Source organism: Arachis ipaensis, chromosome B9 (assembly GCF_059453495.1).
Source record: "Arachis ipaensis isolate K30076 ecotype BB chromosome B9, ASM5945349v1, whole genome shotgun sequence".
Classification (NCBI taxonomy): Eukaryota; Viridiplantae; Streptophyta; class Magnoliopsida; order Fabales; family Fabaceae; genus Arachis; species Arachis ipaensis.
In genome coordinates this window covers 41150311-41177207 of record NC_142444.1, presented here as the reverse complement: position 1 = coordinate 41177207, position 26897 = coordinate 41150311, and the positions used below count along the sequence as shown (strand labels likewise).

Genomic DNA, 26897 nt, shown 5'->3' with positions numbered 1-26897 from the left:
TCAAGGTACCGGCGCCTGCTCGCCTATAGATCCGAACGGATGCGAGCGGGATACTCTTGCCTCAGACCTCACATCTCAACGTAAGCGGGACGAACCATCGCCCTTACGCTGCCGCCGCTACCTCGACAGGCGGGATCCAACCGTCGTCTCTGTCGGGCGCATAGCGCCTCATATTCTCAGTAAAAACAATATTTCAGTGGTTTTCAGAAAACATTTTCAATATACAGAGATCCATCGTCTCAATCCGAGTCCTCGACTCATCCCAACCACTGTCCATTCATTCTCAGTTTCCAATGTCAAAAGTCCATCATTCCTTATCTCATATATCAATCATCCTTCACCCATTGTCAAATCATTCTCAGCACGCCAGAAACCTAGGCTTCCGTTTTCTAATTTATCACAAAATCATGTACTAGAACCCTTAAGTTATATCCCATGTTCTAATACTCAAAACTAAGCCCAAAAGTCTTAAAACGGTGTTTTAGAAGGTTACAACCTTGTTGGGAAGGTAGAATAGTTGAAAAACAAGAAAAATTTAAGAAACGGGACGTGTGCGGCCGCACAGGGGTGTGTGCGTGCGCACGCCCAGGAGATTTTAAGATGGGTACGTATGCACAAGGGTGTGCGTATGCACAGGTGACAAAATTTTAAGAATCTGTTCACTCGCACAACCTATGCCAGCGCCCCCAACAGACTGACCTTCCCGACATGTGCGTCCGCACAGGTTGAAAATTTTCCTTAGATATGTGCGCGCACAAGCCGTGCTGGCGCTGCGAACAGAACGCACTTCCCTACTTGTGCGTGCGTACAGGCGTGTGCGTGCGCACATGTCAAAATATTTGCAGGGTGTGCATCTGCACGAGGGTGTGCGCCCGCACATATCAGAAATCATGAAATTCTGCAACTTTGAAGAATTTCAGAATTTTAACACCAACTTTGAAGGATCATAACTTCCTCTACAAAATTCTAATTTTCACAAATTTTATATCGATTTAAAGAGTTTTCAAAGATCTTTAATTCTAAAGAAATTTCAATTAGTTTTGAAAGTCGAGGAAAAAGTTACGATCGAGAAAAGTTCACCAAAAACTCAATTTTACCAAACTTCACAATTTACACAATTTCTTCCCACACACATTCCAAACCATACCATACCATTCCAAACCCCCTTCTCTCATCAGAATTTACCTTTTGTATCATATCACACCAATCATACCACAATTTCTTTCACCTTTCATTATTCTCAACTTCATTTATCACATATATATAACATATCCACCAATCATCATCATCTCACTACCAATTCTCATCACCAACTCAACCAAGATTCATATTCATAATCAACAATACTCATGCATCTAATCCATCGTATTTCAACTTTATCATGTAATCACAACAACACATCAATACATTATACCTCATCAACACAAACAATCATCAACAACATACAATTTTCAATCCTATCCTATAGGTCACTAGCCTAAGTGTCCATGAATATTATATACTATATAGAGGAAATCGAAACCATACCTTGGCCGATTCCCTTTATGCACCTAAATTCCAACTTAGCACAAAGAAGCTTCCAACCACAATCCAAGCTTTCAATTCCACTCCAATAAGCACAATTAAGTTCCAAGAGCTCCCAAAGCCACAATAATCAAACTATACGCATACAAATCACCTCAAATCAACCTAGGGTTCCAATTAAACATAAATTCACAAGGGTTTAGTGGCTCTTACCTTTTTCAACAGATTTACTAGCAAGAATCCAGGGCTAAGCAAGGATTAGAGCAAACCTAAACATCCAAAATCACAAAAACTCATTTAATAAAAAACTCTATATACCCGAAATTTTGAGGAGAAAAAATGAGAGGGATTAGAGCTTTTCATACCAGTTTTTTATATGGGTTATGTAGAGCTCTCTATGAGGAACGCGTAGCCGCAAACGGTGCGGCAATCGGAGCTCTCTAGCTCAAGATATGAGCTTTGGAAGAAGATGATGAATAGTGCCCAAAAAGGGTTTCTTCTTCCTCTCTTCAATTCAGCATGAGTGTGGGTATGTTTAGTGTTGTGACCGATTTGGTTCATTTAATGACCCTTTTATAATTTGAGCTTGGGCCAAAATTGGGCCCAGTCTAACCCGTTAGCGTTTTTACCCCTTTTGGCCCAACTTCGGGCCAAACCTTTAAAATTAACGCCCGGTTTTCCATTTCTAACATTTTTCTAAGGTTATTTCCGGTTTTTACTTTTTCTCATGCGGTACGGGGCAAACTTGAACCGGTTCAACCAGTTCAACTGCCAGTTTGCGGTTTTTCGTGGAAAGCACATTTTCTGACTCAGAAAGACCTACTAAGTCCGAAAATCACCTTTAAATCCTCAAATTGTCACTCTAACTTTTCGAAATATAATTTGGGCAATATTAATTACTTAATTAACCAGTTGATTAGTTTCGTTTCTTACATTCTCCCCACCAAATAAGAAATTTTGCCCTCAAAATTTGAATTACCTGAGAAAAGCTCGGGATAATCCTTTCGCATTTCAGACTCCAGTTCCCAAGTGTGCTCTTCTGCTCCTGCCCGCTCCTAAGCAACTTTAACCAATGGGACATCCTTTCCTCGCAGCTTCTTCACACTAGTGTCATCGATCCTCACTATCGTTACTTGAAAAGTTAAGTTCTCCTTCAACTCAATAGACTCAGGCTCCAACACATGAGCCGCATCCGACGTGTACTTACGGAGTTGTGACATGTGGAATATGTCATGCAAGTTAGACAGATGAAGTGGCAAAGCGACTTGATACGCCACCGGCCCGAATCTTTTTAGTATCTCAAACGGTCCTATATCTTGGGTTCAACTTCTTGGTCTTAATTGCTCTTCCAATCTCCATTGTCGGTGTAACCCTAAGGAATACGTGTTCTCCTACTACAAAATCTAACGATTTCCTTCTCTGATCCGCATAACTCTTTTGTCAACTCTGAGCAGTCAAAATCCTTTCTCTATTCTCTTAATCTTCTCAGTAGTCTCTGCTACCACATTTGGACCCAATACACTTGCTTCACCAGATTCATACCAACAAAGTGGAGACTAGCACTTCCGTCCATATAAAGCCTTATACGGAGCCATCCCAATGCTCGCATGAAAACTGTTGTTATATGCAAACTCCACCAATGGCATGTAATGATCCCAACTCTCGGGTTGATCCAACACACATGCTCTTAGCATATCTTCCAACGTCTAAATAGTCGTTTCCGATTGTCCATCAGTTTGCGGATGGTATGTGGTACTGAGACATAGCTTCGTACCAAAGCCCTTTGGAAGGCTCCCTAAAACCTTGAAGTGAATTGGGGATCACGGTCCGACACAATGCTCGATGGCACACCATGCAGCCTTACTATCTCTTTGATATACAATCTTGCTAACTCCTCCATAGAATAGTTTACTCGGATAGGCAGAAAATGAGCGGATTTGGTTAAGCGATCCACGATCACCCAAATTGCATCAAATCCCAAACTAGTCCTCGGTAAACCGGTCACAAAATCCATCACTATTCTTTCCCACTTCCACTGTGGAATCTCAAGTGGTTGTAGCATTCCTGATGATTTCTGGTGCTCTATCTTTACCTTCTGGCAAGTTAAACACTTGAATACTACTGTTGCTACATCACCCTTCATCCCCGCCCACCAGAACATCTTCTTTAAGTCATAATACATCTTCTGCTTCCGGGATGAATAGAAAACACACTGTTGTGAGCTTCTGATAATAAATCTTGTCTCAAACCTCCTACATCCGGTATGCAAATCCTCCCCTTGTATCTCCACAACCCTTCATCATCCTTAGTGAATTCTTCACACCTCTTACCACCAACTGGTTGAAACAATTGCTGAAGCTTCTGCTCATTTTGTTGAGCCCTTTGTATTTCTGATTTAAACGTGCTTGAGATTTGTAGCTGGTTCAAACAACCTCTTCCAGAAACTTCACCAATATCCAGCTTAAGATCTACAAACTTATCCAATAGCTCTTCTTCCTTGATTCTCATCCAAGCAATTGTTAAAGATTTTTGACTCAGAGCGTCTGCTACTACGTTCGCCTTTCCAGGGTGATAACTCAACTCGAAATCATAATCTTTAAGTAACTCCATCCACCTCCTCTGGCGCATATTTAGCTCTTTCTGATCAAAGATATACTGGAGACTCTTATGATCAGAAAAGACGCTAAACCTTACTCCGTACAAGTGGTGCCTCCAAATCTTCAATGCAAACACAATCGCCGCTAATTCCAAGTCATGAGTGGGGTAATTCACCTCATGCGGTCTTAGCTGACGTGATGCGTAAGCCACTTGATAAACCACTATTTTATGGTTTATATTGTATTTAATTGTGTGGTTTTATCATGATTCTTACCCACTTATTCATTAAATTAGCATGCATTTAGATTTCCTTCCTGAATTTATTACATGTTTGAAAACTGCTTCCTAGAGACTTTAATTATTTATTTTTAATTCTCCTTTATTCCATTCGATGGCGTGATCTGTGTGTTAAGTGTTTCAGACTTTATAGGGCATGAATGAGTTGGAGATTGGAAAGGAAGCTAGCAAAAATGGAAGAAACACAAGAATTTTGAGGAGATAACCAGCGAGAAGTGACGCGGTCGCATGGCTCACGCGACCGCGCAGAGGAGAGCGAATCGCAGCGACGCGGCCGCATGGCTCACGCGGCCGCGCGGATTGGAAAGCCCAAGCGACGCGGTAGCGTGGACGACGCGAACGCGTGGCGAGAAAAAAAACGCGAATGACGCGTCCGCATGGATGACGCGATCGCGTGACATGTGCGATCTGCATAACCTGCAGAATTCATTGGAGGCGATTTTGGACCCTATTTCGACCCCGTTTTTGGCCCGGAATAGCAGACTAGAGTCAGAGAACATGCAGAAACAAATAACACATTCATTCAGAGACAGTGGGAGATCTAGTTTTACTCTCTTAGGTTTTCTCTCTAGGTTTTTAGAAATTTAATTTTTAATTAGTCTTAGCATTGGAACATTGAGAAGAGTTATTTCCTCATCAAGACTTCATCATTCTAGTTTGTTTTCTTAACTTGGTTTCATTCTTCCATGTTCTTTGTTTTGTTCAATTTTGTCATTCAGATACTTTTATGATTATTTAATGCAAGGATTATTTCTTTTTAATTCAATTTCAATTCCAATAATCATGTCTTCTTTTAATTCCCTTTCATATGCTATGAATTTATTATTTACAATGTGTGAGTAGTTTCTTCACTTGATGAGGAGTTGATTAAAAGGAACTCTTGAGTTGGAAGGATTGAAGGAAAAATTTGTAATTGGGTTAAATGTTAGATTGTTATCCTGTCACCAACGCCAATCCCTTTGAACTAAGTGGGTTGCAACTTGTGAACAGATTTGGCATTCCAACTTGTTTGACTTTCCCTTACCTAGTAAAGGATAACCAAACAGAACAACCATTAATTATAAATTAATCTTACAATCACTCCATCAATAGTAGAAATTCCAACCAATCAACTCCCAGTCAAGGCTTTTATTCATATTATTTAAATTTCCTTAATTTACATCCCAATTTACTTAGCTCAACTTCTTGGAACATCCGATTAATAAGATAGCACACTTTTCTGCAACTCGTTGGGAGACGACCTGGGACTTAAAACTCCCAGTAATTTTTAATTGAAATTCTCTGTGACATACTTTTAAATTGATAGGCAGATTTTCGGTGAGTTAAGAACTATACTTGCAACATAACCATTTTAATAATTTTTAATTCACCAGCTTCTGCGTCTCATCAATTTTCGGCGCCATTGTCGGAGAGTTGCAATAGAGTGTTAATTTTATTAATTAGAATTTATTTATTTGCATTTTATTTTATTTTGCTACTTTGAGCTGCATGTTTCTTCCGTCAAATGACGCGTTCACTTCCTGATCCATGCTTGCTAATATTCGATCCTGAAATTGAAAGGACAATTTCACGAACAAGGCGAGAACAGCGTCGGTTAGCCCGCTCTGAGGGCGGATCTGAAAGTGAATCTGAGGAAGAAACCAGCCCCCGTTCTACTGATTCGGTTGTTTTACGCGCAGAAAACATTGCAGCTAGGAGAGTTACCATCCAGGAGGAAGGAGCCCCTGATTTTACAATGCAACCGTTTCAAGCGCATCATCCGGCGGTGGCTACAGATTTTGAAATAAAGCCCGCACTGCTAAATTTGATGCCCAAGTTTCATGGCCTACCTGCTCAAGAGCCTATCAAGCACTTGAGAGATTTCCAGGCAGCTTGTTCTACTGTCAGGCGTGATGGCACTGATGAAACTTCAATTCCGCTGAAAACTTTTCTGTTTTCTCTTGAGGGAAAAGCAAAAGAGTGGTACTACACTCAACCTCTAGCAAATGTATCCAACTGGGATACACTCAGAAAGGAGTTTCTGGAGAAATTCTTTCCATCTAAAGTTACTGATAAGCTAAGGAAGGATATCTCCACAATTGTTCAGGATGACAATGAGACTCTCTTTGAATACTGGGAGCGCTTCAATAATCTTCTGGAAGCATGCCCCCTCCACATGATTGACAAGATCGTGCTACTCAGCTATATTACACAGGGTATGAGGCCCCAAGATAAGACCTTACTAGAAAGTGCCAGCAATGGGTCTATGAAGAAGTACAAGACCACTGATGAAGCTTGGCAATTGATCAGTGATTTAGCTGAATCTACTAAGAACCACAGACAAAAGCAAGGCCGTTCAAAAACTATTGCAGAAGTATCTTCTAGCAGAGAGACTGCTGCTCTAACTCAAAGCATCTGTGAAATGACCAACTTGCAGAAGCAAATACAGTTGAATCAACAAGCTCAGCAAGCTCAACCTCCACCACAGCAAAGCCAACAACTAGTCCCACAAAGAATTTGCGGAATCTGTGCTGATTATAGCCATTACACTGATGAATGCCCGCAGCTCCAACAAGAAGACAACATGGTGGCATCCACTCACAACTTCTATGACCGCCCCACCAAGGGTACAATCAAAGTGGAAATAATAACCATGGATGGCAGGACAATTCAAATCAGAATTGGAGGGACAACAATAACAGAGAAGGCAGAGATAATCAGGAAAATCAGAGGTGGAACAATAACAATAACAGGTAGTAAAATCAACCTTACAGAGCACCTCACCTGAGGCAGAACCAAGGACCACAGAACAATCAGCAGCAAACCTCTCAATTTACCCATCCTTCTTTACCTTCTACTGAAGACCTACTTTAATCTTTTGAGAAAAGACAACAGACCATGGAAAGTAACATCATGAATAGTATTAATGCCAGTCTGAATGGTTTCACCTCTACTATGCAAGCTTTTATGACACAGCTTGGATCAGCACAAAATTCCAGTAACCAACCATCAAGCACCACTGGAATCTCCTCTCAACCATTACCCAATCCAAAGGGAGGCATTAATGCTATCACCCTGAGGTCCGGAACCACACTGCAGGAGAGGAATCAGGAGGAACCAAGCTCACCAGAATACGCCTCAGCTGAAGAAGTGGTAGAAATCGAAGATGTTGAAGAGGAAGAGGATATGCAGGACGTAGCTGAAGAAGAGATAGCTCAACCACAGGAGGAAGCACCAAAAAGCGCAGGCACCACAGAAAACACCACTCCCATTCCATTTCCTCAACTTGCAAGGAAGCCCAGGAAGCAGCTGGAACCCGATCCTAAAATGGTAGAGATATTCAAAAAGGTTGAGGTAACTGTTCCCCTTTTTGATGTTATTCAGCAGGTACCTAAATATGCAAAGTTTCTAAAAGACTTATGTATCCATAAAGACAAAATTAATGAATTAGAAACTATTCCTTTAGGTAGTTCTATATCTGCTTTAATGGGAGGATTACCAGAAAAATGTAGTGATCCAGGTCCTTGCATAGTTAGTTGTACTATTGGTGGTGTAGTAATTTATGATTGCATGTGCGATTTAGGAGCATGTGTCAGTATAATGCCTTTGTCTATATATGATGTTTTGAGGCTCCCTCCCTTAAAAAGGTCGGCAGCTCGTTTTGTGTTAGCAGATAAAAGCATTATTACAGTGGCTGGAGTTGCTGAAGATGTTTTGGTGAACATTAAAGGGCTCACATTTCCCACTGATTTTTATATCTTGGAGATGCCCTACAATGATTCAGATAAGCCATCATCAATCCTACTTGGAAGACCATTCCTGAAGACATCAAAATTCAAATTGGATGCTTTTTCAGGAACATACTCCTTTGAAATAGATGGCCGCATAGTAATCTTCAATCTGAATGGAGTCATTGACAACCCCCCAGAAGATCGTTCTATCTTCTAGTGTGATGTCATAGACGAAAGTGTGGCTGAAATTCAAAAGGAAGAGTTTGAAGAGAGGCACACTGGACAAGGTCCCAGTGTGGGGACCCTCTTAACTGACAGTGAGGGCACTTCGCCATTTTCACAAGCCCCAGATAATCCAGAGCCTGCCCATGATCAAAAGTTAGAATTGAAACCTCTCCCTCCACATCTCAAATATGCTTATCTTGAGGATGAGCAGAAGCTTCCAGTTATTATTGCAAGGGAACTGACTTCTCAACAAGAGGACTAGTTACTTGATGTACTGAGGAAGCATAAGAAGGCAATTGGGTGGAGTTTGGCAGACATAGTGGGAATCAACCCTCAAGTATGCGAGCACAGAATATTTCTAGAAGAGGGAGCAAGACCTGTCTATCAACCCCAAAGAAGATTGAACCCCACCATCTTGAAAGTTGTCAAAAAGGAAGTGACCAGACTATTAGAAGCAGGTATCATATATCCCATTTCAGACAGTGAATGGGTAAGCCCAGTACAAGTGGTGCCCAAGAAATCTGGAGTCACTACAGTGAAGAGTGAGCATGGAGAGCTCATAGCAACTAGAGTTCAGAATGCTTTGAGAGTCTGCATTGATTACATGCGTCTCAACCAAGCTACCCGTAAGGATCACTACCCACTTCCATTCATTGATCAAATGCTGGATCGCCTGTCAGGTAAATCACATTATTGCTTTTTAGATGGTTACACAGGTTATTTCCAGATTCATATAGCTCCTGAAGATCAGGAAAAGACTACTTTTACATGTCCTTTTGGGACCTATGCTTATAAGAGAATGCCCTTTGGCTTGTGCAATGCACCAGCTACCTTCCAAAGGTGCATGGTGAGTTTTTTCTCTGATCTTATTGAGGACTGTATAGAAGTTTTTATGGACGATTTTAGCGTTTATGGTGATTCTTTTAGCCTTTATTTAGATGGATTATCTCGAGTATTAGACAGATGTGTTAACACAAACCTTGTATTGAATTTCGAAAAATGCCACCTTATGGTAAAACAAGGGATTGTATTAGGACATGTGGTATCTAATAATGGTATTTCTGTAGACCCAGCAAAGGTGAATGTTATTTCTTGTTTACCTTACCCCTCTTCTGTGAGGGAAGTCCGTTCGTTCCTTGGCCATGCAGGTTTCTATCGGAGATTTATTAAGGACTTTAGTAAGGTGGCACTTCCCTTATCCAGATTACTGCAGAAGGATATCGAGTTCGAGTTCAGTGAGGATTGCAAACAAGCGTTTGATAAGCTGAAGACTGCTCTAACGCAAGCCCCAATTGTGAGAGGACCAGACTGGAGCCAGCTGTTTGAAATCATGTGCGATGCTTCCAACCATGCAGTAGGAGCAGCGCTGGCTCAGCGTGAAGGTAAGGATCCTTTTGTTATTGCCTATGCGTCTAAGACTTTAGACACTGCCCAGTCCAATTATACTACTACTGAGAAAGAGCTTCTTGCTATTGTTTTTGCTCTGGATAAATTCTGGGCTTATTTACTTGGTACTAGAGTAGTAGTGTATTCGGACCATGCAGCTCTAAAGTATCTATTAGCTAAAAAGGAATCCAAACCAAGACTTATACGTTGGATACTGCTGTTACAAGAATTTGATTTAGAAATAAAGGCTAGGAGTAGTAATCAGAATTTAGTAGCAGACCACTTGAGTCGCCTTGAACATATTAAGGATGATTCTACTCCTATAGATGATAATTTTCCTTTTGATAACCTGCAAGCAGTATCTGAAGTAACCCCTAGGTATGCACCTGTCGCTAATTATTTAGTTAGCCACACATTTCCTCCAAATTTCTCTAAACATCAAAGAGACAAGCTGAAAAGCGAGTCTAAATATTATATATGAGATGACCCATATTTATGGAGATGTGGCGCTGACCAGATAATTAGACGTTGTATGCCTCAATCAGAATTCCAGTCCATTTTATAGGCCTGTCACTCATCTGAGAGTGGAGGACATTTTGGCCCTCAAAGAACAGCTAGAAAGATTTTAGACTGTGGATTCTGGTGGCCTACTCTTTTTAGAGACGCTGCTGAGTTTTGTAAATCCTGCCCCCCATGCCAGAAATTTGGTAATATATCTAGGAGGGATGAGATGCCTCAACAATATATGCTCTTCTGTGAAATTTTTGATGTTTGGGGCATTGACTTCATGGGTCCATTTCCAAATTCTAATGGATATTTTTATATATTGTTAGCTGTGGATTATGTTTCTAAATGGGTGGAAGCAATTCCTACCCGTACTGATGATGCTAACACTGTTGTTTCCTTTGTGGAAAACCATATTATATGTCGCTTTGGATCACCACGAGCGATCGTGAGCGATCAAGGGACCCATTTTTGTAACAGGAGACTAACAGGGTTGATGAAGAGTAGTGCTGGATTGGTGCTGGAAGCACAATTCTTTTCACGCGACCGCGTCGCCTACGCGGCCACGTCATCCATTTTCTGATGCACCCTCATGCGATCGCGTGCCCCACGCGATCGCGTCACCCCAATTTGGCAATTAAATCATAATGAACAGAGAGTTGTGCTGGAGCGAGGCTGCACTCGCGCCAGCAGCGTAACATGGGTCACGCGACCGCGTGACCGACGCAATCGCTTCCCCTTACCTGACGCGCGCCCACGCGGCCGCGTTGCATGCGCCGCACAGCTCAACCTAAAATTGCCACATATCTTATCTTCCTCTCCCCCAAATCCTACTTTTTCTTTTCCCTCCTTATTTCTTCCTTTCCCCTTCCCCCTTCTATCTCACCTTTCACTCTCTATCCCTCTCACCACCATTAACAAGGTTTTACTCTCTTCTTCCTTCTTCTCTTTTCCATCATTCTTATTATATTATATACATTTTTATTTTCTTTTTCTTTCCTTTTTCTTTTCACTTTTGTATTTTATTTTCTTCTTTCCCTTTTTACATGGTGCTAGAAAATTTTTGAGTCATCATCCCTCATTATATGCTTGTGGATTATTGCAAATTGTTTGACAATTATTTTTCTCCCATTTAAGGGATTGCTTGCATGTTCATTTTCATATTTTCTATACCCTATTCACCATGCATGCTATGTGTTTGTGAAAAAGCTCATGTGGCATTATGCACTTCTCTATGTTGCTATACTATTCAATGCTTGCTTTTCACAACTTTCCCTTATTATTTTATTAATTGAATTCAATTGTCAATACAAACGTGATGGTTTGTTACGAAGTAATGCTTGGTCTATGCTACTCATGCCCTTTGCCAGCATGCCAATAAACACCTTGCATTCACTTGTTTTTATCTGCACTAGCTATTTTCCATTGATGGCTTTTCATATGTACTCGAGAGCATGTGTTAATGTCATCCACATTTTACTATGCATCATTTACCCTCTTTTCCGTTTCCTTCCCTGCTGTATATCTCTTTAAATTTAATTTTCTTTTTCTTTCCTTCTTTCAGGATGGCAACCAAGAAAGGGAAGGAGAAAGCAACTTCCAAACCACCAGCAAGAAGAGGAACTAAAAGAGCATTAGTGGCAGAGCCTTCTTCCATCACAATCAAGCCCTTAACAAAACGAGTCAAGAGGATAATAAAGGTTGACGAAAAGGAGAAAGCCTTTCCAGCAAAGGACGCTGCGCGATTTTCCAATCGCTACTGTGAGCAGATGTTCCCTATCCTGGCAGAAAGGAACTATAACAATGAATACCTTCTTATCCTCCCGTCCAATATTGCCACCTTTGTTGAGCCGCAAATTGAGCGAAGACAATGGAGTTTCCTACGGAGACAGCCAAGGCAGGTCAATCTTTCTTGGGTAGTTGAATTCTACTCCAACTTCTACATGCCGACTCTGCAGTCTGTTTATGTCCGGCAGAAGCAAGTCCCCATCACAGAAGAGGCCATTCAGCAAGCTCTGAGTCTTCCCCCTATTCCAGCAGGAATGGACGCTTTTCAAGAAGCCACCCTTCAACACCAGAGATACCAATTTGACTGGGACTCTGTTCTCGGAGTCATCGCATTACCTGGCAGCCGTTGGATCTACGGATACCACCGTACCCGCCCTAAGGGAATCTTGGCTTCAGCACTTACCTTGGAGGCTCGCGTATGGGCGCAGATCATGTCCCATTACGTCTTTCTGAGCACTCATGAGTCCTCCTTCACTGCAGACATGGCTGTTCTACTATGGTGCATCCTTACAGACCAACCTCTGAATCTCTCAAGACATATCCGGAATGCTATGGAACACGTACAAATTGCGGGCAACTTACCTTTTCCCGCCCTGGTCTCAGATCTTGTCTCAGCAGCCGGAGTCTCCTATAGAGCTGGGGACACCAAAGCCGTACTTCCACGGGATGATCAGTATGTCCCTAACGGGAAATACCTCAGACTCTCAGCAGCCACTACAAGCCTTCCTACTGCTCCAGTTGAAGATAATCCTTCTTCAACACCACAAGCATCTACAACTGAGAAATTGCTCCAGTAGATAATAGAACGGTTGGATTGGCAGGAACAGAAAGCAAAGATGAGAGAGCGCCGTAACGAGCGCCGATTCAAACACCTCAAGGAGCTACTCAAGGGACGCTTCAGAGACTCAGATACCCCAGATTCCACTTCCTTTACTAGCACAGGGAGCCATGACGGCCCCGACTGTGGAGATACTGCTACCAGCCCACCCCTGTTCCTAACAGATAGCACCGAGGACGGTGCAAAGCCTTAAGTGTGGGGAGGTCGGTCAGTACCTGACTTCCGGAGGTAAATTCTCTTCTCTAGCACCAATAATTAGGATATTTTAGTTAGATTTTCTTTCCTTTATAGAATAGAATAAATTGCATAGGTTAGGATAGTTGCATGCATGTTCTACTTGATTGAAAAGACAATAAGTTTCTTTTAAAAATCTATCTTTGGAACAAAATTTCACTAATTTTTCGAAAATTCTTAGGATAAATTTGCTTGAGTTGTATTTGGAACATGATATTTGAGTTAAAGAACACACAACCTGTGAAAGATTTGAACCTTTATGAATGGTTACATTATTTAACCATAATTATTTCATTCTTGTGTGTTTACTTCTCTATGATTGTAATCTATATTTTGTTTTATCTTATATGTCCAATAGTTATTATATTTTCATGCTTGCACATGATTGAGGCCATTATTTGTTTAAACTCACTCATCCAAGTTAAGCCTACCCTTTTCAATTACCTTTGTTAACCACTTTGAGCCTTTAATTCCCATTTGTTCGATATTTTACCACATTACTAACCTTAAGCCGAAAAACAATTGTATATCCCAATTTGAATCTTTGGTTAGCTTAAGATAGAATTGTGTGTGCTAGTTAAGTATGGAAAATTGTGGGAACAAAAGTTGTTAAGGGAATGTGTCATAAAAATTTAAGGGGAATTTGGATACCTACTCATGTGAAAATATAAGAATAAAAAATCTATGTGCATTGATAAGCTTAAAATATATATATATATATATATATATATATATATATATATATATATATATATATATATATATATATATATATATATATATATGAAAAATCAATAAATAAGGGGACAAAATTACCCCAATGTTAAATTCAGAATTCAAAGATCAGTGCACATATAATAGAACCAAAATATAAGTTGATACATGAGTATGGATTGAAAAAGGGAATTCTGGGTAGCTAGGTATGAACTTTAAAGATGACATTAAGTGTATACAAGTTATGTTAGAGCTTGGGTTAATTAAAGATTCAATTTATTAGCTCACTTGACCAAATATACACCCCTACCTATACCTTAGCCCCATTACAACCTTGGAAAGACCTCATGATGTTTGCATTGGTATATTAAGTATTGTTGATTAGTTAGGAGAAGAACAAAAGTTAGAAAGCAAGATTAGAGAAGGATAGAGTGACCACCCTATACACTAGAGATTAGAGCGTACATACATTATCAGTGAGGGTTCAATACTTGAATTTTCAAGTTCCCTGCTTTCATGAGCTATCTTCTTGCACTTTTATCCATTTTATTGTGTAATGATAAAATTAGTGGAATTTGATTTGTAATTGTTTTGAAGAGCCTATTTACTTTTGATCAAGTGGACAAGAACCATATAGTTGCATTTATTTATATATATATATATAGGTTTGCAGTGCATTTCATGAGTTTCTACATGTTCATACTTATTTCCTTATCTCCTTCAATTAAGCATGAGGACATGCTAATGTTTAAGTGTGGGGAGGTTGATAAACCACTATTTTATGGTTTATATTGTGTTTAATTGTGTGGTTTTATCATGATCCTTACCCACTTATTCATTAAATTAGCATGCATTTAGATTTCCTTCCTGAATTTATTACATGTTTGAAAACTGCTTCCTAGAGACTTTAATTATTTATTTTTAATTCTCCTTTATTCCATTCGATGGCGTGATCTGTGTGTTAAGTGTTTCAGACTTTATAGGGCATGAATGAGTTGGAGATTGGAAAGGAAGCTAGCAAAAATGGAAGAAACATAAGAATTTTGAGGAGATAACCAGCAAGAAGTGACGCGGTCGCATGGCTCACGCGACCGTGCGGAGGAGAGCAAATCGCAGCGACGCGGCCGCATAGCTCACGCGGCCGCGCGGATTGGAAAGCCCAAGCGACGCGGTAGCGTGGACGACGCGAACGCGTGGCGAGAAAAAAACGCGAATGACGCGTCCGCATGGATGACGCGATCGCGTGACATGTGCGATCTGCATAACCTGCAGAATTCGTTGGGGGCGATTTTGAACCCTATTTCGACCTAGTTTTCGGCCTGGAACAGCAGACTAGAGTCAGAGAACATGCAGAAACAAATAACACATTCATTCAGAGACAGTGGGAGATCTAGTTTTACTCTCTTAGTTTTTTCTCTCTAGGTTTTTAGAATTTTAATTTTCAATTGGTCTTAGCATTGGAACATTGAGAAGAGTTATTTCCTTATCAAGACTTCATCATTCTAGTTTGTTTTCTTAACTTGGTTTCATTCTTCCATGTTCTTTGCTTTGTTCAATTTTGTCATTCAGATACTTTTATGATTATTTAATGCAAGGGTTATTTCTTTTTAATTCAATTTCAATTCCAATAATCATGTCTTCTTTTAATTCCCTTTCATATGCTATGAATTTATTATTTACAATGTGTGAGTAGTTTCTTCACTTGATGGGGAGTTGATTAAAAGGAACTCTTGAGTTGGAAGGATTGAAGGAAAAATTTGTAATTGGGTTAAATGTTAGATTGTTATCCTGTCACCAACGCCAATCCCTTTGAACTAAGTGGGTTGCAACTTGTGAACAGATCTGACATTCCAACTTGTTTGACTTTCCCTTACCTAGTAAAGGATAACCAAACAGAACAACCATTAATTATAAATTAATCTTACAATCACTCCATCAATAGTAGAAATTCCAACCAATCAACTCCCAGTCAAGGCTTTTATTCATATTATTTAAATTTTCTCAATTTACATCCCAATTTACTTAGCCCAACTTCTTGGAACATCCGATTAATAAGATAGCACACTTTTCTGCAACTCGTTGGGAGACGACCTGGGACTTAAAACTCCTAGTAATTTTTAATTGAAATTCTCTGTGACATACTTTTAAATTGATAGGCAGATTTTCGGTGAGTTAAGAACTATACTTGCAACGTAACCATTTTAATAATTTTTAATTCACCAGCTTCTGCGTCTCATCACCACTACATTCCGGTGTTGCATCAACACACAACCCAAATCTTTCAGTGATGCATCACAATACACTTCAAACAGTTCATGCGGTTCCGGTAAGATTAGAACAGATGCTGAAGTTAATCTCAGCTTTAAAGTCTGAAAACTCTCTTCGCACTCCAACGTCTACACAAATGGCACCTCTTTCCTCGTTAATTTCGTCATCGGTAGCGCAATCTAGGAAAATTCTTCGATAAATCTCTGGTAATATCCGGCTAAACCCAAAAAGCTCATGACTTCCGTTACAGTCGTCGGTCTTTCCCATTCCATCACCGCTTCTACCTTGGAAGGGTCTACAACTATTCTTCCATTACTCACCATGTGGCCTAAGAACTTTACTTCCTCCTTCCAGAACTCGCACTTTGACAACTTAGCGTACAACTTCCGCTCCTTCAAGATTTGCAGCACAATCCTCAAGGGTTCCTCATGCTCTCTTGCCATCTTAGAGTAAACTAAGATGTCATCTATGAAAACCACCACGAATTTGTCCAAAAAGGGACGAAACACTCTATTCATGTAATCCATGAAAACAGCAGGTGCATTTGTTAACCCAAAGGACATTACTGCAAACTCGTAGTGTCCATAGCGTGTCATAAACGCCGTCTTAGGGATATCCTCTCCCTTCACTCTTATCTGATGGTAACCGGATCTCAAGTTGATCTTGGAAAACACTCCAGCTCCTTGCAATTGATCCATCAAGTCATTTAATCTTGGTAGCGGGTACTTGTTCTTCACTGTTACTTTATTTAACTGTCGGTAATTCACACACAAATGCATTCTTCCATCTTTCTTCTTCACCAGTAAAACTGGCGCACCCCACGGTGATACACTCGATCAAATGAACCTCTTATTCAGAAGCTCTTCCAACTGAGTCTTTAGCTCTGCCAGCTCTATCAGAGCCATCCTATAAGGCGCAATCGACACTGGCCCAGCTCCCGGTACCAATTCAATCGCAAATTCAATTTTCCTCTGAGGTGGGAACTCATGGATATCTTCTGGGAATACTTCTGGAAAATCTTTAACCACCGGTATCTGATCCAAGTTCTTGGCATCACCCAACGGATTAGCAGCCAACAGAATATAACCCTGACACTCCTCCCCACCACAATGCACCATTACAGACTTCAGGTAATACCCCGTAGCTACCACGGCTTTATTCTCTCCTTTCGGCATAAACCGAATTGTCCGTTCAAAGCAATCCAACAAAACCTGATTTTTCAACAACCAATCAAACCCCAAAATTATCTCCAGCCCTACCATTGGTAAACAGATCAAATCATGTACAAATTCTCTACCCTCAAGCTTGAAACCTACTTGTCTACAACCTGACCTAGTCATAACTGTCTGATGCAGAGTATGTACATGCAGATCAAAAGGCAACTCTGACACTTTCAAACCTAATTCCTCAAATTTAGCAAACGAAATAAACAAATGCGAAGCTCCAGTATCATATAACGCAACTAAGGATCTATCACCAATTAGACATATACCTCTCATCAAAGGATCCACCTTGAAAGCATCCTTGGCATTTACAGCAGACTCGACCTTGATGCTGACTCTAGCCCGTATTTTGATTCCTCCCACGAGGGCAATCCTTTGCAATGTGGCCAGGCAACCCACACTTGAAGCAACCACCTAAACCAATTTGGCATGAGTCATAAGGGTGAAAACGTCCACAACGATTACAAGCTAAATTCGGAGAACTCTTACTCTGATTTCCTCTTCCCTTAGCATACAGAAACTGATTCTGATTGTTCTTTCTGAAGCCCCCTTGGCCTTGAGGCGTATATCCTCCTCTCTTGAAGCTTTGTCCTCTCGGATGAAAATACTTGCCACGCCCATGACTAGAACTTCCTCCATGAGTGTCCTTAGATGCCGCCACGGTCTTGGCATACTCCTCCACTACTCTAGCCTTATTCACCAAGTCGGAGAAGACACGGATCTCCATAGGAGCTACAGCAGTCATAATGCTCTCCTTCAAACCCCTTTGGTACTTAATGCACCTCCAGCTCTCGAAAGACTCTGGGTCACCGTGACACACTCGAGAAAACCTACAAAGCTCTTCAAACTTCTTGGTGTACTCAGCCACAGACATGGAACCTTGCTTCAGCTGCATTAGCTCCATCTCCTTCGCTTCCCTTGCAGACTCAGGGAAGTATTTCTTGTAGAAAGCCGTTTGGAACACCTCCATGGAATGTCGGCGTTCTGAAGCTGTCGCAAACGACACTCAGGTTACCACCAGGGCTGGGCCTCTCCCGCTAGCTGATAAGCGGCAAACTCTACATATTGTTTAAGAGGAACATGCTGCGCCTGTAAAGCACGCTCCATAGCCTGGAACCAGTGGTCTACTTCAATAGGATTTGTGGACCTGTGGAAAGTTGGCGGATGAACCTTGAGGAACATCGCCAAGGTCATCGGAACTCCTCCTGTGTTATCACCGTTACCCTCAGCATTATCATTGGCATTCCCTTCGCCATTCCCATTGCCATTCCCCGCCGGTTGGCCTAACCTCTGCACAGCTTGCAGAGTCACAGCAGCATTAGCTTCCATGGTGTTTGCTAAGTTAGCCATGGCCGCCATGAATTCGGCGTGATTGTCAGGTGGTTGCTCATTCCCACTTTCTCGGGTACATGTTCGACCTCGCCCGCGAGTGGCCATTAGGGTTCCTGTCTACACTAAACAATCGATATCAAGGTGATCAGTCTCAATATCAAAAGCCTAGTGCTTCAATTATCCTAAACAAGCACTCACAAACAAGCATGCTATGCATATATCAAGTAGATAACCTAATAGCATCAAAGAAAAAATACACAGAGTATGCATTGAAGCACAATCAGTCCATCCCTCAGGCTCACGAGGACGAACCACTCTGATACCACTAAATGTAACACCCTAATTAGCCTAAGCCTTACCTCGCGTCGTAAGGCAAAGGTTAACCAGAGATTACAACAGTTCTAAGCTCATACGTATAATATATAGAAGAATAATATAATATCTAGAAGTCCGATAAAAGATATAGCTCAAATTTTGGATTTCAAAAGCGCAAAACGTACTAACGAAGCTACTATCTTAAAGCATAAGAAACAGAAGTGATATAAACAAGGTAATAGTATAATAGTGAAATATCATAAGAAAACTAGCCACGACTCGCGGAGTTTAAGCCGGCTAGCCATATACAGGTATACTGAACCATATAGAAACCTGACAGTGTGAAACAGCTTATACAAGTTTTTCTCTCATAATACAAGCCACTAGGTAAGGAAAAAATAGAAAAGTGAGAGACATATAGACAAAATAAACCAAAAGAATCCAGGATCCTCCTCTTCTGTCACCATCCCAAGCAACTCACCGAGGTGGGTTGCGACATGCATCTGAAAAACACAACAGAAATATGGTATGAGAACTGGGAGTTCTCAATATGGTAACAGTGCCCAGTTGTAACTACCCAATTTTCAGTATGTCTAGATCATACCGGAAACTGAGCGTTACCAACTTGTCTTCCTAATTATTATCTATTATTTATTATATGAGCCTTATTCGCTGTTAAAAACGTAGTTATTTTGCGAGGTACCTTTTTTTTTAAAACGTTTGGATTAATAGACGGAATCATTCATAATCAATTCACAAGTAATAATAGATAAAATAGTTATAAATAACCACACATACATACATCACAAGTAGTTGACAATATTCGGTGATTCAACCTTTATTAGAGTATAGACTTTTAGTTAGAACACCCCTAGATATAACTAGATAATAACTATATACATATATATACATACAACATCCCAGGCCTTGACCTGTTCAAGAAGTCCCAAAGCTGGCGCCCAAGCTAGCCTAGACTCTATACTCACCTAGTCCCTCTAAACTACTAAAGCGAGGGAAAGTACATTCTAAGTCTTCAAAACTCAAGTAAGGTGGAACGTCATCAAAAAGTGGAAGGTCGTCTACTACTTCTCTACACGATCATACATTGCCATATGACGTCCCACTGGTACTCCATCAGGTAGCCTCACAACAGGAGTCTCGTACACATGATTTAGGCCAAAGTGCGCATACAAACGGGGTGCAGATATTGGCTGGTCTCACAGTATATACATATAAACAGAGAACGAGATTCACCCTAGACTCAGAAGACTACCTAAAGCGGAATCCTTTTTATGAACAGTCGTCAGTGAACTACGGAAGGGTACTCATGCTTCCATCTGAAGGGGGAAGGGAGAGAGAAGAGGTAAGAACTGGGGAGTTCTTAGTAGGGCCGGGGTCATTAGTTACATTCATTAATTCCGTGTTGTTTAGCAAACGAATAGCAAAATACCGAGAAGTAGTGAACAAAAGATACAGATAAATAGAGAAAATAGAAAAAACAGAAAGCAGAATGCAAACAAAAGAATACAAGAAAATAAAACACAAATACAAAGAATAGAATACAAACAAACAAAGAATACATTCATTTAACAATCATAACAGAGGAAATGCACAACCAAGGATGATGCATGTCTGTCCTATGCAGGCCATGAGCTCATGTGTCGGTTTACACCCTGTATCCCGACATTACCTAGGAACAAGTCCCAGATATGGTTTCCCTTTGTGTCCTTAGTGCATACGTGTCGGTGGTAAGAATACCACTCCTTCGTGACTACCGGCAGTCGGCGCAAAGCTCGACCCCATAATATACGCACAAGGGGAAACAGTGACCTTCAGTTCGTGGGTGTCCCCGAGATCAATTCACAAACAAAACAATGATCCTCAGTTCGTGGGTTTCCCCGAGATCAACATACAACAACAAACACGATCCTCAGTTCGTGGGCTATACCCGAGATCAATACTCAATAATACAGTAATATTCAGTTCATGGGTTATACCCGAGATCAATACTCAACAATACAGTAATCTTTAGTTCGTGGGTTATACCCAAGATCAACATACAACAGTTCGTGGGTTATTCTCGTAATCAATGATTATCAATTCGTGGGTTTTTTCCGCATATAAAATAGTTAACAGTTCGTAGGTTTCCCCGAGATCAATGATCATTCAGTTAGTGGGTACTTCCCGTATTTAACCAATTATCCGTCCGTGGGTTTTACTACTCTTTTCTCTTTGTCTGTTTACTCTGCTCTGATTACTCTTTTCTCTGTATCTGTTTTCTCTGCTCTCATTACTCTTTTCTCTATATCCCTATTACTCTTTTTTTTCTTTATCTCTTTAGTTTACTCTGGTTATTTTGTTCTCTGTGTTACTTTATTCTGCTCTGATTTCTCTGTTTAACGTTTGTTTTAAGGCTTATGTAAATTTCGGAATGAATAGTTAGCCTGTCCCAAGTATAGGTTCATTAAGTCTATACTGAAACAGTTTAACTTTTCATATAATACCTAACCCTAGTCACAACTCAAGGACAAACTCATTTGCCATAGTTCGTTCACTAATCTCTGTCTGTTTTTCTGTTATTAAAACTTTACAGACTTTTCTTTGGTGTTTATCTTTTCTTTAACTTCTTATCTTTCCTTTATCTTTGCCTCACTAACATGTTATTACCACTCCATAAGTGTGTTATGAAGGTAATTACGAGAGTCTATGCTTAAAGTTGTCTTTCTAAAGCTTTTACAGAAAATTACCTTTTTCGTATTATTTTATTATTTTTATTAAAATATTATTTTTAATTAATATTATTATTTAATATTTTATTATTATTTATTATTTTATTACTAAATTTTTGAAAATTACCTTGCCTTTACCTTTTAACCTTTAAAATTAACTTTTTACCCCAGTAACTTTTAATATTTCTACTTTAACCACTCTAACTTTCAGAAATTATAAAATAACCCCTCAAACACCAAAATAATTACAACCTTGCCCTTTTTAAGATCTAAGGCCTGTTCTTCCATGTTCTTCATCACACTCAAAGTGTTCTTCGTATATTCTTCATATTCTTTCTCTGTTTTTACCCGTTTTTCAGTCTTTTCAGCAACCGATTTTTACCGAAATTCAAAATAAATTCCCAGCCACTAAAACCCCATCTTTTCTACATGTTTTAAACACAAATTGAACCCCAATTTAAGGATTAGGGTTCATTTTTCCAGCTGTACTCAAGAACATGTTTCATAGCTTGAATATCATCAAATTTCATCAAATTTTCACCAAAATTTCAACAAGAATCACTCATATAAATCATCAACTTAAAGCACAGTCAAACCATATCATAATTAAACAACTTAGACACAATCAATCAAGATTAAATTCATAAAACCCTACCTGGTTTTGCTGCTCCTAATTTGGTTATACTTTCAGGTGGTCCTTAAGCACTTTTTCCTCCTAAATCGCATCAAGAACAACTTTAAATCCAAAAACCCTCAACTGACCAAATCTCCCTCAGCATGTTAGGAAGGGATATCTAACCTTAGACTTGCTGGAAATTAACGTTTCTTGGCTCTCAAGTCAAGTTAAGCATGATTCCTAAGGAAGAACATCAAGAAAACACATGTTTAAGCATGTTTCCTTGAAAACCAAATTGAAGAGGGAGAGAGACAGCCATCTCACATTATTTCCAGCCTTGATATGTTATATGGTTATGTAGAGGGCGAAGAGAGGATCATTTTGGTGAAATGGAGTTTTTATTTGAGTTTTAGTTTAGAAGAAATCAAGCTTCGAAGATTAAGTGTTCATGAAGGTTTCTCTCTTTTCTCTCTTCTCATTTTCATCCAAAGGGAGTAAATGACCGTCCTTGGAGTGTCTTGGGGGTGTAAGGTGAGTTGTGATTGGTTGGCTTGGAGGTGGGTTAAAATAATATTAAAATATCTCAGGTGTATAACTACTAAAACTAGATGTATCGGAACACTCGTAAAAACATCTCTAAAAAAATTATTTTCTGAGCTACTAGCATAAATGACACTAGTAACATATTTATTATGAGAATAGAACATGTACGATGAAACCTTAGCATTGCTAAAGTCATTAGAGAGTGCTGGTGCTAAGCTACACTAGTAAACTGTAAACCTGGTTAAACCGATTTTCTGTTTTTAACTAAAACAGACCAGGTAACCTTATAATATCATTCAAGTATCTTCTAATACTAATATAATGATAATTGATGCCAGGGCATTTTGGCCAGTTTCATTGACCTTTTCTTTACTGTTTTAGGGTAGTTTCATGCATTTTCTTAGTTAATAAGCAAGTTTTGGATAGATAATCACCTACATCTTGATTCAAGCAAACATTGTGAATTTCATGTGATTTTAGGAGAATTATGCATGAATTGAATGACAAATTGGATAATGCATGTCTCATAACTTGGATTAGAGCTTTGATGCACTTTATTTGCTTGATTTCAGGACAAAGGAAGCAAGGAAGAGCCACATTAGCAGCCACGTTAATCTAATTAACGTGACCACTAATGTGGAATGGGAATAAACTTGCAACATTAATGAGAAAAGTGATTGCCAATAATGCCTTCGAAACCATCATGGCCCACGTTAATTTCCACGTTAACTACATTAACGTGGTAGTTAACGTGGAGAGAAAGGGGGCTCCAGCGTTAGTGGTAAAGGTGAATACCACTAACGCTCCAAACTGGTAATTAGCCACGTTAAGAGTCACGTTAACTCAGTTAACGTGAACTCTAACGTGGAAAGGGAAGACAATGCCAACGTTAGTGACACTCACCTTTGTCACTAACGTTGGACTAAGCCCAATTGGCCACGTTAAGAGTCATGTTAACTATATTAACGTGAACTCTAACGTAGGAGAAGCAAGGAATCGCCAACGTTAGTGACACTCACCTTTGTCACTAACGTTGGACTAAGCCACTATGAGCCACGTTAGTTGCCACGTTAATTGGATTAACGTGGAAGCTAACGTGGAGGAAAGAAATGATGAGCCAACGTTAGTGACACTCACCTTTGTCACTAACATTGGAGATGGCAATCACCACCACGTTAAGATAATTAACGTGAGGCACTAACGTGAGAAGGGGCGTTTGGAGCGTTAGTGACAAAGGTAAGTGTCACTAACGCTCTCGAGGCTAAGGCATTCCCACGTTAAGAGCCACGTTAGTTATACTAACGTGGACTCTAACGTGAGAAAAGGGGGGCTAAGAGCAACGTTATTGGCAAAGGTAAACGCCAATAACGCTTGCGATGGACCAAGAGGCAACGTTAGTGGTCACGTTAGTGCCACTAACGTTGAAGTTAACGTGAACCATCTTGGACTAGGAACGTTAGTGAAAAAGGTGATTGTCACTAACGTTCTCGAACCCACATTTTCACTTAACGTTAACGCCACTAACGTCCTAGCTAAAGTCCATGCCTACTTCACACTTTCTCTGCAAGTAAAGCTGAGCCCACTGAAGATTCCAAACTGCTTCAACTCAAGATCCAAAGGCCCATATCCAAGACTTGAAGAGCCAACTAGAAGATCAAAAGAGTAGTATATATAGGAGTAGTTTTGAACTAGAGAATAGCTTTTGGATTGAGAGAACCACTCTCTGTATAATTTTACTTTCTCTGCAACTTCTAGTTTTACTTTCAGAATGTATTTTCCATCTTTGCTTTCCATTCCCAGAGCTATGAACAACTAAACCCCTTTCATTGGGTTAGGGAGCTCTGTTGTAATTTGATGGATCAATAATAGTTTTCATTATTCTTCTTCTTTCTTTTCTCTTGATTTTACTAGAAAGCTTTCAATCTTCATCCAATTGGGTAGTTGTCTTGGAAAAGAAGCTATTCATACTTGGATCTCTTTGGAACCTTGGAAGAGGAATGAAGAGATCATGCTAGAAATGCTTTCTCATGTTGGACCAAATTGGGGTTTGGATGGATATAGTGACATATAATCCTACCAACATTTTGATTTGGGAATACATGTGGTATAATCAGTGACCACACTTCATCTCTTCTCATGAGCAATTAGACTAAGGAATTGGCTATTGATCAAGACATGAGAGATTGAATTACCAAGGAATTAGAATTCAATCACTTAAGATTGCGAAGGAGATCAATGAATGCATTGATTGAGGAAGAGATGAAAATGAACTTGATCCGAAGAATGCAACATCTCCCGAGCCCAGAGAATTTCCCATTTCTGATCTTACCCATTCTCTTTATTTTCTGCCATCTACTTTTATGCTGAATTCCCCATTTTCCATTTAAGATTCTGCACTTTATTTTCCGTCATTTATATTCAGTTTTTTATTTCCAACATTTACAATTCCTGCTATTTACTTTCCCGCCATTTAATTTTTTGCACTTCTCAAATCAACTTTTGCTTAGCTCAACTAGAACATTCCTCCAATTAAAGTTGCTTGACCAATCAATCCCTGTGGGATTCGACCTCACTCTATTGTGAGTTTTTACTTGACGACAATTTGGTATACTTGCCGAGGGAAATTTATTGAGAGACAAGTTTCCGTGCATCATGTTTATGGCGCCGTTGCCGGGGATTGATTTTGTATCAACAATGATTAAATTAGTGGATAACTAGATTGAGCGTTTTTCTTTTATTTGATTTAATTTCTATTTAAGTGATTTACTTTCAGTTTTAGTTATTTTCTTCCCTTTACCCCTACCCGTTTGTGGTGTTCTCTTATTTGTTACAATTCAGTTCACTAACGCACTAACTGTTTGATATATTGTATCACTCACACTAACAGCATTTCTGACAAGAATACTTCCTGCATTTATCTCTTTCCTGCTTGTGCTTTGTTGGTTGTTTGAGAGGTAGAAGAAGTGGGGCTTCAACTTCCTTTGATTTTGAACCTGAGAGAACCTTCCTTAGACTAAGAAGGGAAGCAAGAGGAAAGAGAGTCGTTAGTGCTGAGGAAGAGGAGAAGTATTTTGAACCAAACATGGATGAGAATATAGAGAACCATCATGAAGAAGAGGCTCACAACCATGGCAGAGAAGGACCAGTGCATCATGCTGGACAAGAAAGAAGAGTTCTAGGCTCTTATATCAATCCAAACCCAGGAAACTGTGGAAGTATCATCCAAAATAACTTTGAACTAAAGCCACAGATCATCACCCTTGTTCAGAACAACTGTTCATTCGGAGGAAGTGTCCAAGAAGATCCCAATCAACATCTTACCACATTCCTGAGGATATGTGATACTGTGAAGTCTAATGGTGTTCATCCTGACACCTACAGACTGCTTCTGTTTTCCTTCTCACTCAAGGACAAAGCATCTAAATGGCTGGAATCCTTCCCGAAGGAGAGTTTAACAACCTGGGAAGATGTGGTGAACAAATTCTTGGCGAGATTCTATCCTCCTCAAAGAATCAACAGGTTGAGAGTTGAGGTACAAACCTTCAGGCAACAAGATGGTGAAACTCTCTATGAAGCATGGGAGAGGTTTAAGGACTTGACAAGAAGGTGCCCGCCAGATATGTTCAATGAATGGGTGCAGTTACACATTTTCTATGAAGGTCTTTCGTACGAATCAAAGAAGGCAGTAGACCACTCATCCGGGGGATCTCTGAACAAGAAGAAGACCATTGAAGAAGCCATAGATGTCATTGAGACTGTAGCTGAGAATGCTTACTTTTATGCCTCTGAAAGAGGCAATACTAGAGGAGTGATGGAGTTAAACAATGTAGATGCACTGCTGGCCCAAAACAAGATGATCACCAAGCAGCTGGCCGATCTTACCAAGAAGATGGAGAGGAACCAAGTAGCAGCAATCACCACCTCATCAGCAACCCAAGAAGGAGTGAATGCAGAAGCAGAGGGTGATCAGGAACAAGCCAACTACATTGGAAACTCACTTAGGCAGACCCATGATCCATACTCCAAAACCTACAATCCTGGTTGGAGGAATAA

At 40.0% G+C, this 26897-nt stretch overlaps 1 non-coding gene and 1 pseudogene across 1 annotated transcript; both read right to left on the bottom strand.

Annotated features, from left to right (window-relative positions):
• Window positions 1–16922: 16922 nt before the first annotated feature.
• On the bottom strand, window positions 16923–18746 carry LOC107615413 (uncharacterized; annotated as a pseudogene).
• Window positions 18747–26361: 7615 nt separating this feature from the next.
• Window positions 26362–26468, bottom strand: LOC148544417 (small nucleolar RNA R71). Its single transcript, XR_015900779.1, has one exon. It is a non-coding gene; the product is annotated as a small nucleolar RNA R71 (small nucleolar RNA).
• Window positions 26469–26897: the final 429 nt, after the last annotated feature.